Below are 13,927 nucleotides of genomic sequence, written 5' to 3' on the forward strand. Positions count from 1 at the left end.
AGTTAGTATTTTATTATCATGTAGTTTTCTTTAATTTTGTAAATTTTGTAATTTGAGTTATTATATTAATAAAATGAATTTTCTTTTGAAATTACATTTTTATTATTCAAGAATTTATATTTACTATTTTTTTAAAAGGAAAAAGATAAGGAAGTTACGGAGAGAAATGGAAAAAATAAGAAAATATAACATGACGCTAATATGGAAGACAAAAAAGACGTGGGAAGTGTGGACGACACACCCCACCTTAACTTCGGAATAAGAACTTGTTTTACCAATTCACTTTGCTATATGTATGCATAATTGATATTTTGATATTTAGGTGAGTCAATTTTACTTATTTAAAGGTATTCTTATTTGTTTTACTAGCGACGGTTAAACATTTTTTGAACCGCAAATCTTAAAATTGTGCCATTTTTCGTAAAATCAAATCACTAAACAATTAACTTCATTGCATACACCACCAACATAGCCTAAAGAAGTGAACCACAAAGATTTGGGGCCCTCTAAATTATTGGGGCGTAAAGCCATGACTTTTTCTGGTATAGCAGTAGAGATGACCCTGGGTTTTATACAGTGTTAAAGAAATAAAATAAAAGGTAAACAAATTAAAAGCTATAAGTATCAAATACTAAACTATTCTTACAAGTATAGTTTAAATATTAATTATGTTTTTCTTTTAACGCCAAATATTATATATAGCTAATTCACACCAAGAATTACTCGTTTGCCCATACTTGAACATGAGACCTCCTCTTTAAGAGGCATGCGCCTTTAATGATTTAACGTTGACCGCGTATTAGGACTTGGGGTATACTTTAACTCTTTTTAACACAACCTAGGTGCAACATCACTTACTTTTCTCCATTTCACTTTACCTCACATCAAGAAAATGGTTTAATCCCCTTAACTTTATTCTTTGAATGGTAGTGTACAAACTTTTAATAGTTTGAGTGTATAAAAGGAAAACAAATTAAGAAAATCTCTTAACATCATGTTAACATATAATACCTTTAACACCCCTTAACGCAAGAAGGGAGTGGTTTGCAATGTCGTTTAACATGCCATGTCATCGTTAACACCCTAGATGTTAAGGTAGATCCCATGACCTTAGATTAAATCATGTAATTGGGATTAACTGGTAAGCTATTATGTAAAATGTTTATACAATTTGTTACTTTATTACAAATATATATATATATATAATTCTTTTCATGCCAATGGAGTCAATCATCAAAAAAAAAAAAAAAAACGAATAGTGTCACGCGAAATTTTCCTATTACACGTTGCATTTGATACGCGGAATTCATTGGTGTCAGGCGAATCTGATAACCCCAATGCTGCTCTACTATCACTAATATATCTTAAGGGAGAGGTTCATTTGAGAAGAATTTTTCTAAAAGAAGAAAAAATGAATTAATTTAGACCCTATATTTTTTTTATCAATGGTTGTGAATCAAGATATCATTTTTGTCAACTTTTAATTAATGTTTTAATTACAAAGGATAATTTAGACATTTTGATATAGGATATTAATAAATATTTTAAAGAGTTACTTAAGTCTTATAAATTTTGTGTTCTACACATATTTTATTATGAGTCGCAAAATTATTTAAAAGTGTTTGAGTCCTTCACATTCTGTATCCTACACCAAAATATTGTTTTAATGGTGTAGGAAACGTTGAAAATGTAAGATCATGTGCAAGATTGTTTTTATTGTGTAAGGTGCACAACTATTTTATAAGATAGGCTCATTAAATAATTAGAGTTCATTAATTTGAATAGCAAAAATGAATAATAGACTCATTAAATGATTTGTTCAAATTAACTTTGTATCCTTTGTTCTTAATTTTTAGTTTAGTAAATTTCACTTTTTGTCCTTTATGTATTACCTGAATTTTGAAACGTGTCCTTTAAAAGTTTTCGTTTTAGTTTATGTCCTTAAATCACATGTCTTATATCACTTTAAGTCCTTTACACCAAACTGAGTTAAATAATTCAGTTAGGTTTATTTAATGCAAAGGGTATTGTTGGTATTTCACCTTAGTTATTTTGTTTTTAAAAATAAATCAAAGCAATTAAAGGTGGGACCAACTTTACAAAGTTTCAAGGCTTTATCTTTCCCACGCCCCCATGTTTTCCGATCATCTTCTCCGGCTCCGGTCATCTTCTCCGGCTCCGGTCATCTTCTCCGGTGGGCTCTTCATTTCTGGCAACAATATATTAAAGGACAGCCGATAACCACGAAAAACTGCGGTTGAACTCGATAAGTTGGATACAAATTACTGTTAACATGGCGTTTACAAAAGCTAGAAGGGGCCCTATAGTTCATTACACAGTGAGGATATTAGACAAGATCAACAGAAGTTATAGGAAGGCCGCTGCTGTTACACACACACATACCTCAAGATATATAAACTAACATATGTTTGTCAACATCTTAATTAAATGAAATAACATATTTGATCAGAGGAAGGTTGTTAGAACCGATGCAAGGACATGGACCGGTGGACCTGTAAATTAACGAGTAAACTCATGCTATCAAAAAGTAACCGATGAAAAAGTAGTTTAGAGTGTTAAACAGTTGTTGCAACTCCCCAACTTATCGATTTCAACCAAGTCATTCGTTGTTACTAGCTGTCCTTTAATATATTGTTGCCGGAAATGAAGAGCCCGCCGGAGAAGATGACCGGAAAACATGGGGGTGTGGGAAAGATGAAGTGAAGAAACACGAAACTAATTTTAGGGTTAATTAGTTTGGTTTATGTTTCAAACATGATGGTTAATCTTCTTTAACTTTCCTAAGCTTCGTAATGATCCGATCTTCCTGCAAAACAGAACATCGTTAGCTCGTTAAGAGGGGAATATGAGGGTTCCCTCTTAACCAGACTCCGGCGTGAGAATAAGTATCTGCTTTGAGGAAATAAGTGTGTGTTAAGAGTGAGAGTAGAGGGTGTAGAATGTTTAACCTGTACATGGAGGTCTCTATTTATAGCCGGAGAGGTGTAAGAAGAGATGGGCTGATGGGCCTTGGGCCGGAAAGCGACAAACAAGGAATATCCTTCTTATCTCACTGGTGTTGACCGTTAGTGCCTTCTGGAAGGTCTCTGGTGCTGGCGCACCATGATTGGATCCACGTGTCCCCATTGTCGGCCTTGCTGTGCTTCCGCCATCAGCAGATAAGTGGAGATCATGGGGCAGGTGTCGCCGCCCCCTGATTGGTGCCACGTAGACGTCCTTGTGTACTTATTGTCTCCTGCCAATGATTGGTGCCACGTAGACGTCAGGCGATCGTGGAGCACGATAGTGCACAGCCCGGTGGACCCTGATTGGCTCTTTCTTCTGCCACTTGTACTTTGTGTACTTTCTGAAGTGGCCTTGCGCTCTAACTCCTGTGCGGCCCTTGCTGAGCACGTAACTAGCCCGCGCAGGGTCGTAGTTGCTGAAGGCTCTTATTCAGAATGCTAAGTGCTGAAACTGATGTTCTCTCTTGTTTGCACCTCGCGCGAGGTCAGACTTTGCTAAAGCAACCCGCGCGAGTCTAAGATTGATCAGTTTGTTGAGTAAGGAGTATGGTCCAGCACGCGACCCAGTTGGTCTGCGTGGCTTTTTGGGACCATACCCCTTCATGAAGCCTTAAAACTTTGTAAAGTGAGTCACACCTTTAATTGTTTTGATTTATTTTTAAAAACAAAATAACTAAGGTGAAATACCAATAATACCCTTGCATTAAATAAACCTAACTGAATTATTTAACTCAGTTTGGTGTAAAAGACTTAAAGTGATATAAAACATGTGATTTAAGGACATAAACTGAAACTAAATTTTTTAAAGGGCACATTTCAAAATTCAGGTAATACATAAAGGACAAAAAGTGAAATTTACTCTTTTTAATTTTTCTTATTTAAACTCTCCACTATAACTTAATACCTTATACATTTTCTCAAGTGTGATGGTTAGGGAAAAAAAATGAAACGCCATAATATTTCAAGCTTTTAAAGTATCAATTTCTAAGTACGTGAATGATACTCAATTAAGTACCTTATCTTTGATTGAAATGTTGATAACCTTCATTTTCTGTGTAGTCGATGGATGCTTGGATTGACATTATAGGTCGTATGAAATTGTAAAATCAGTATTAACTAATCAACACTCAAAAGTTGAGCACATAAACATACAACCTTGGACTCCAAACTAATAAAGAGCACGATTATATCCTCAAGAGTAAATACAACTAACCATCATTAGTGCTCTAATGGTGGCCACGGGTATTTAAGTTCCACATATGGTAAGCCTTGGTGAGTTTTTTTCCCAGGTCTCAAGTTTGAGTCTGGATGATAGTGGTTTCTCATTGAGATATTTAAATTGGAGATCTATTGTGCGAGGGGGCACTCTAGTGCGGACCCGGTTAAAACAACGTATGCTAGACCTTCCGGCATTCGTGAATAATTCACACATTTAAAAAAAAAAAAAAGAGTGAATACAACTTTAAAACCATAAATTACAAACATCTTAAAGAGAGGGTGACATATATCGGAATGACTAATTACACAAAATTTAAGTTGACATTTAATAGATATGCTGATGGAACTCGACCTATCGCAACTAGGTTAGAGGCTAAACTAGATCTAACATGAAAAAAAAAAAATACAAAAACTATATATTAGTGTCATCATGGGGTGGAATAAGACTTTAGGACCAATTTTCCTCCTGAATTTGTGTATAGTCATTATGCCTTATGAAGATGGATATGATCGGGTGGTTCCACTGGTGGCACGATGATACTCCAGTGGCCCGTCAGTGATCCAAATTTGTCGTTCAAAAAAAAGTAGAAGTTTGAGCGAAATTTGACATGCTAGTAAGACCACCCGTAGTGGGGCATTATGTGGGCATTATGCTAAAAAAAACGCCCCCCACTCCCATTACATAGGGCATTATGGGGCATTATGCTCAAAAAAAATTTGCTTTGGCGTGATATATAAAACGCCTAAAGGGGATTGTGGGAGGGTTGACTGACCAATGAGATTTTTTAGGGGTTTTTTCTTTATTTTATTTAATGCCCCAATAATGCCCCATCCCTATTACACCCTATTTTAGAAAACGCCCAATAATGCCACTTTGCTGACTGGACCGCCACATGGCGTAAAATGCCCTAGGGTGGGGGCATTATATTCCCCTTCCACTACACATGGTCTAAGAGGCACGAATTAGCAACCAATAGACTAATAAATCAATAATACCCGTATTAAGTTGTGATAACACACTTTTGTTATGGGGGTCATTGCGTGGAAATACACATGTCGGTCGATTTTGTATAAAAAACAGGTATATATGTTTTTTCACCGTAAAATTGAAACCGACAGTCCTTAGTCGTATATTTACAAATAAAAAAAAAGTGTCTTGGCGCAATTAGTTTAAGTATACCTTGATGAATTTTCAAAAATCAAAATTTTAAACACGAGAATTATGTCTTCTAGATTGTAACACAACGTACCCCCACAGTAGCATTTGGCCATTAGGTTTATCCAACCTAGACTTTAATTAGAGTCTAATTTTCCAATATGAGAGGCTCATCTTCTAGAAAATAAAGGCTTAGGATCACCATTTAAACCCTTTCTATTTGTGTTCTTTTGTTAGGATCGACTAGCGTGTGTTTTTCCAAACAATAATATGTTGTCCAATGCGAAGCGTACGCGATGGTAAAATCACACATTATGTTTAAAAAAATCGCATGTACATTAAAATAGGGAAATCGCATATATAAAATTAAAAAAATAAAACCGCATGTACATTAAAATAGGGGAAATCGCATGTACAAAAGAAAGTAAAAGCGCATGTACCAAAAAAAAATAATAAAGAAAAAGGGAAATCGCATGTTGTAAAGAAAATTTCGTACGTTGTAAGGCAATCTAGTACGAGTCGTATGATAAGGCATATTGTACAATAACCGGCTTATGCATATATATATATATATATATATATATATATATATATATATATATATATAGGTAAAGAGTAAAATACAAATGCGCTTATCGTACGATACGTACGCGATCATCCCAGCCGTTCGATCAGGTGCAGATCTGGTGCGAATTCAATACATATCGCATGTGAAAAAATGGTTAGCATGTGGTAATGTGAAAAATGGCATGGGGTGTGTAGATGGACAAAATCGCATGTGGAAGATTTAAATATCGCATGTGAAAAAATGGCATGGGGTAATGTGAAAAATGGCATGGGGTGTGTAGAATCGCATGTGGAAGATTGAATATCGCATGTGAAAAAATGGCTAGCATGGGGTAATGTGAAAAATAGCATGGGGTGTGTAGAATCGCATGTGGAAAATTGAATATCGCATGTGAAAAATGGCATGTGGTAATGTGAAAAATAGCATGGGGTGTGTAGAATCGCATGTGGAAAATTGAATATCGCATGTGAAAAAATGGCTAGCATGGGGTAATGTGAAAAATGGCATGGGGTGTGTAGAATCGCATGTGGAAAATTGAATATCGCATGTGAAAAATGGCTAGCATGGGGTAATGTGAAAAATGGCATGGGGTGTGTAGAATCGCATGTGGAAAATTGAATATCGCATGTGAAAAATCTGTGTGTGTGTTACTGTTCATCTTCTTCGATTGTTGGTCGATCATTGTCAGTCTTCTTCCGTTTGACCTTTACAACTCCCAAATTAGCAGTTCTTATTATCGATATCGCACTAAAAGGAACGAAGGGAGGTTGGGGAAGAAGATTTTCAGGTTTTTGAATTTGATTTAGGGTTTGATTTTGAACTATCATCGGTCAATTACAGAGATTTATGACCTCGCAATGACGTTTAACCTTCCTGGTATGATTTAGATATATTAAAATGATTAATTTAGTCATTTAAATTAGTTTCGCTCGCGTTTGATCGATTGAAGATCGTACGGCTGAGGGCATCGCGTACATAATGTATGATTAGAGGTATTGTACGTTAACCGGCCTATATATATGTATAGAGTAGGAGTTGGGTGGAAAGTGTGTTTTTCCTAGAAAGTCTAGGAAGCAATAAGAACGCGACATGTGGCATTGAAGGATTTTATCTAAAAGGGCATTTATGTACTTTCACAATCTATTTTTATTTTAGGAAATTATCTTCAATAACCAACTATCCATAAATTTCGGAATTTTTTATTTTAGATTTCTGATCTCACGTAATATCAATAATTCCTTCGTTTTCTTGCTGGAATCTATCAGCATGTTCTTGATACTGTGTTTTAACAGTTTGTTCTTGGTGATGTGTTTTAACAGCAAGCAGATTCATACAGATGTGTTTTATTATTCAGATTCATACAGTTGTGTTTTAACAGCAAGAAGATTCATACAGTTGTGTTTTAGCGTTTAGATTCATACAGCTGTGTTTTAACAGCAAGCAGATTCATACAGTTGTGTTTTAGCATTCAGATTCAAACAATTGTGTTTTAACAGCAAGCAGATGCATACAGTTGTGTTTTAGCATTCAGATTCATACAGTTGTGTTTTAACAGCAAGCAGATTCATACAGTTGTGTTTTAGCATTCAGATTCATACAGCTGTGTTTTAACAGCAAACAGATTCATACAAATGTGTTTTAGCATTCAGATTCATACAGCCGTGTTTTAACAGCAAGCAGATTCATACAAATGTGTTTTATCATTCAGATTCATACAGCTGTGTTTTAACAGCAAGCAGATTCATACAAATGTGTTTTATCATTCAGATTCATACAGCTGTGTTTTAACAACAATTCAGATTCATACAGCTGTGTTTTAACAGCAAGCAGATTCATACAAATGTGTTTTACATCAGTAGATTTCGCCCCAGCTTTCGATCGACTTCCGGTAACTTTTCCGCTGCTATCTATCCTTTCCAAAGTTTCCTGCTTTTTGAATCTCTTCCCTGCAACCAGCAAAATACCGTCAATTACAAACAAGAATCACCCGTAATCGCTTTGTAAAACACGCAGTACAATGAAAGCTTGATCATACGTATATGGAACAAGGAAAATCTCTTATCTTCATCCATGATTTTAGGTATTTTTGGTATGATTTTGGGGTTTCCGAATTTGGGTTTAGAGAGAGAAAGAGAGAGAGGGAAATTGGCGTGAATTAAGGAGATGTGATCTCTGGCGGTTATTTTTGATTGGTTTAAAACACACATAAGGACGAAATTACCCCTACTCATTTAAAACAATCTATTAAATATAGTTAATTATTACAAGATTGCCATTGATTTAATCTCAACCCTTAAAAACACCAATCGGATGGACAAGATCGCTTCCTAGACTTTCTAGGAAAAACACACTTTCCGTAGGAACCCTACTATATATATATATATATATATATATATATATATATATATATATATATATATATATATATATATATAAAACTTGAATGAAAAAAGACATAGAAAACATTCATTACAAATTTAATAATACTGATTTTTTTAACGGCCAACTGAATTACCAGATAAGCATCCTGGGACTCCATAACGATCAGAGTTGGATGCATACTCGAGTCACCAGTTCCAGGGAAAACCCGGCTGCCCAAAGGCCCACTGTGATAAAATCCGATTTTACTCGGTTTCAAACTGACAACCTCTAAAGAGGTCTAGTTCTAAACTTTATTATCGTTAGTGTTCTTTAAATTGATGCTAATAAAAGTTAAACTTGAAACGTTTAAGAAAGAAACCAAATTACTAACACTGGACAGTCTATACCAACTTAACAATATTGATTTGATTAATAAATACACGAGGAGCGGTTCAAAAAAATAAATAAATACACGAGGAGTGCAATCCTAATTCCTAACACCAGCTCTGATGCTTTTGTCCCCCACTTCCCTTGTCTTTTCCAATCACATGCCAAAATTAGATAAACATTTTACATTCTTATTTTATCTTTGAATATTGAAAATTTATGTTTTGTGAAACATGTGTCTTTTGTTTTTTTGTATTTTATTTTATACTAGTTAAATAACCCTGATAAAATCGAATCCCCAGATTAAAAAAGAAAATTGAGTCCCCAATTTCAAGGTATGATGCATAAAAATAGTGAATAACATACCTAATTGATTTGAAATAGCTCGATCTAAGACCTGCGTGTTGCAAGAATTTGTTAAATAGGAAAAAATAGATGTAAAAACATTGAACCATACATGCACGTTGTGCCGTGTTAACTCGCAAAATTTTGAACGAAACGTAAAACTATTGAACCACACAGGCACGTTGCGTTGTGTGAACTTGCAAGATTTAGTACGAGACATAAAATGAAATTTACGAAAAATGAAAAGTATAGAGGACAAAGTTAAAAGTAAAAAAAGTTGTGAGTTTAAATTGTAAAAGATTGAAAAGTTTTAGGTTAAAAAAAAAACAAAAAACAATTTTGTGAGCTTAAACTTGCAAGAATGAAAAGTTTTAAGTTAAAAGTAAAAAAATTCATTTTTTCTTTTTTTTTTTAAACCACTCAAAACAAGTAAATTCAATTTTTTTTAAAAAAAAACCACCCAAAGCATGTGGTATAACACCCTCATGCGTATAAATTTACTAATTTAGAGTTATGTAAATAACACAACTAATTGATTTTGATTGTTGGAGATGGTTATCTAATATTTCAGTCAAATCACGTTATAAGGAGTCGCCATACTTTAGAAAACGCAAGACCCTGAAATCGACTGATGATTTAATCATTTTCTATGGATGGTTTCCAATGAGAATGAAATTTATACCGGTTAAAGTTTTCGATGAGAAAACCAACCGACCCCGCAACGCGAAAAAATTAATTCTAATTCACTAAAATATTCCTTTGAAGGGGTATGGTCCCAAATCTTGGGCCGACCATACTAGCTGACCTCAGATCGCGCGCATGGCCATACCTAAAATAGATCAAATGTAACACTTAGCAAAAGATTGGGTTTTCCTAACCTTGCGCCGACTGCACGAGTTAACCTCAAGTCGCGCGTGAGGTCATACCCAAAGCAGATCAGATACAACACTTACCCAATAAGCGCAGAGACCCCATGCGCCGACATAGCAATGTTGTACAGTACGGAAGGTACGTTTAACAAAGCAGTGGACCAATAGGCGCTCGACAGGCTGTAATCTATCATGCTGCACGATGAGCAATTGTGAAGGGGATAAGAAGTACACAAGGACACGTACGTGGCACCAATCAGCGTGCGCCGACCACTGCTCCATGATCTCCACCTAACTGCTTGATGTGCTAAAAGTAGTTTAATAAAAACGACCTAAATTAACCTAATTGACACTAAGTAATACTTTAGACTCTCTAAACTCGACTAAACTACTAACCGAAAAGCGAACTGATCGACTCTAGTAAAGCTAAGTAAGTCCGGAAATCGAACGTACAGGACTCAATTAAACTCTGTTAACTAAACTATCTAGACTGACACTGACATGACGCTAACTGTTTTTATATTTGGAAGGGGGGTTCTAAATATCCTAAAATTGCGAATTAATTAAATTAATTAACTAAGTTAACGAGACACGAATTATGACTCGGGTTTACTCATATGATGGTGATTGACTAGCTAGACTAGAATTCTGGATTGTACTAGTGATGATTTTATTAGGATGTTTATTACTATGGAACCGGGATCTTCTAATGCTAAACCTATTGAGACACCGAGCAGGACCCCCGACCCTTCTCAGGAAGACACCTATGGAGCTCTAAAGGTTGTTATGGACACCGGTTGGTCTAGATTCCCTCACGGGTTATCTATGTGATTTATGAAAGTACCCTAATTCGATCTATTCCCTCTCGGGTTATAAACCTAGAGTAAACTTGGGTTCTCGACTCGACTTGATAGACAACAGTCGATAGGGAAACTAGTTCAGACTCCTCACGAAGACCCTACCTAGTAGTTCATCAACTTAGACCTAACAATAACCTCGCACCTCTTAGCTATTGAGATTAGTAGAACACTTAGACCTACTTAATTATCAATTACCGTTTCTAATGTATATTGGCCAATTAACCAAACAGACCACAATATAAAATTATAATCTAGCATGCCCCTATTATGTGAAAGACATCCACTAAGAATCACACAAAGCAATAAACAACAATTAAACAAAACTAAGCATGCATACATCGAACCGATAATCATGTCGACTACTTTCATAAATAATCAAACATCCATAATAAAAATCAAAACTTTACTAATCCATTCGTCCAAATATAAATCAAACACAAAACAAGAGTATAAACGAAAGAATAGCACATGATCAAAACTAGAAACGAAGAACAATTGAATCCGGATAGTAAAAGCACGACCCGGATGATTCCTCTTACTTCAAACCTTCAACCGATGCTTTCATACTCTTGAAAACGCTCCAAAAGCTTCCAACTTTTCGCTCAAGATCTCTCTAATTCTTAGTTAGCGTTAGCGTTGTTAATTAATATGTTTATATATGTTTCCTAGCAAGTTACCAGCTCCAACAACAACAACTCTGTCTGCGAAAACAACCCCCTCGCGTCGCGTGAAGGGGATCTTCCTTTGTCGTCGCGTCAGGCGGCGTGCCATATCAACTTTATTATTAGTTAATATTGTGGCGTCACGCGAAGGCTTAACTATTTTGTGGTGGCGTGACACGGCGAGACCTTTTTTCAGCTGTTCTTCGTTGTTTCAGTTCCCGTTCAGCTGCGTCTCATCCGGATCTCGTTGCTTCTTCTCACTTAGCATATTTTCTGTGTTTTTTCATCGTTTTCAGCAACCAAGACCTGCAACTAATGAGCCTATCAATAGTAATCAATTATAACCTAAAAAACGACACAACTGACTCAAAATATACACAAACTTTACACGATAAATATATGTATTTTGCAATACTTCACTGCGGATGATAGACCAGACAATAAGGACAACCGTCAGGCCACGTGGATCCATTCTGCTGTAAACACTAACGGTCATGATAGGGGAGGCAGAACGGATATTCCTTGTTGTCGATCTCGAGCCTAAGGCTTATCAGCCCATCTCCTTCACAATTCACCTCGGCTATAAATAGAGAACTTCATCTCCAGGTTTAAGGATTGCTTTCTTGCTCTCTCACTTAATACACACACTTTTATGCTCAAAGCAAGTTCTTATTCTCACGCCAGAGGGTGGTTACAAGGAGAACCCCCACCCCTATTCTCCTCCTTGTAATGAACTTCACGGTGTGCTAATTGTTTTGAAGGATCATTGCAAGTGTTCATCGAGCTTAGAAGAAGATTAACCTTATTTGGATGAGACACTAACCACAAGTTAATCATCAGGCGTTACAGGGACATGAAGAGGAATGAGCATTAATTTCTAGAATAAAGTCATGCGTAATGGGCATTATAGGGGCATGGAAGGGTTTGATGCCGAACGCCCAGGAAAACTTGCACCTAAGGCTATAGGGTGTGGGGGTCTTGGTTGGGTCATCATTTGCCAAATAGGCCCATTATTCATGCCCTATACCACCCCCTCATTAAATCACGGCAACCACGTCCCCCCTTTTTCCATTATTTACGCAAACCCTAACCCCAACGTCAAGAAGAACGATAGCAGCATCAAATTCTTTTCCTTTGTTTGTGATAATCAGGTACATGATCGTAATCTGCACTGATCATAATCTGCATACAAGTGACAAATTGAAAAGTATTGTTGTTTAATCTCGATGTTGTAGATTTAATTTGCCGTAAACGACTAAAGTTTGAGTTCAATTTGACTTTCGTATGTTTTAATTTTGTATGTAGATTTAATTTTCCGTAAACGACTAACGAATTGAAGTTTGAGTTCAATTTGACTTTCGTATGTTTTAATTTGTAGATTAAATCTGGTTCTTTATTTGCACTTAGCATTAGTTGCTGTTAGCATCTTCATTGATACCCACTTTTTGACGTTTTCGATATCCAACTCATCCCTAATGATTAGTACTACAAATTGCACAGGTTTGTTTATTTTATAATGGATCTGAAAACCAATTATCGAACATTTTAAAATAAGTCATCTTATTAGCTATGTGTCATGTTGTTTATTTGATGTTAAAAGGTTTGTACAATATTAGCAAATGGGGAACGAGAAAAGCTTTATTTAAGATATTACCATATCTCTAAGTGACTTACAGTTTATACATTTCTAGTGGTATAAGCTCTTAAAAGCTTTATTTAAGATATTGAATTGCAATAACAAAGATATCGAAGTAAGTTCCTTTTTTGTATAACCCTTTCGTTGTTTGTTTAGTAGGGTAATTCAACCATATTGAATTGCATACTCACTGACTCATTCATAGTTTATTCAATTGCTTACTTGTAAAGTTTTGTATTTTTGGCGGTTTTAAAAGTCATTAGGTTCTGTTGCAAGATGGTAAAACACTTTACAATGAATTGGAAGTGGTTGAGGGAATGAAGTTGGACAGAGGTTATATATCACCTTACTTCGTCACTAATATAAAGAACCAAAAATGTGTAAGCATTAAGAGTTTATTCTGATGGTTTTTTTTATTTCTGCAGGAATCAGATGATCCTTTGATTTTAATACATGAGAAAACAAATCTCTAGCTTAAATGCCATTGTTTCCATGGGTATGTTTTATAATCAACATTCTTTAAATACACTTCCTTATCTGAATGTGAATTGTGTTTTGCTTGAATTTAGATGGATTGATCTTTAGTTAATGCAATTACATGAAACTATATGCAACAGGTGCGGGTTGTATAACGAGGATGTGCAACATATCTTCGACGGTTGTCGTGCGCCCAGAAGCGCTTGGTGGCAGTTTTGTAGATGGATGAAGATCGAGCCTCCTAAAGATGGGGACTCGGTTCAGGAGAGGCTGGACTTCTTCAAGCGCCAACCGGGATTGAGGACATGGAAGAAAGTGGTGTATGTTCTTATGCTAGCTACATTTTGGAAGTTTTGGCTTTC

The sequence above is a fragment of the Helianthus annuus genome, chromosome 1, assembly GCF_002127325.2.
Source record: "Helianthus annuus cultivar XRQ/B chromosome 1, HanXRQr2.0-SUNRISE, whole genome shotgun sequence".
Taxonomy (NCBI): domain Eukaryota; kingdom Viridiplantae; phylum Streptophyta; class Magnoliopsida; order Asterales; family Asteraceae; genus Helianthus; species Helianthus annuus.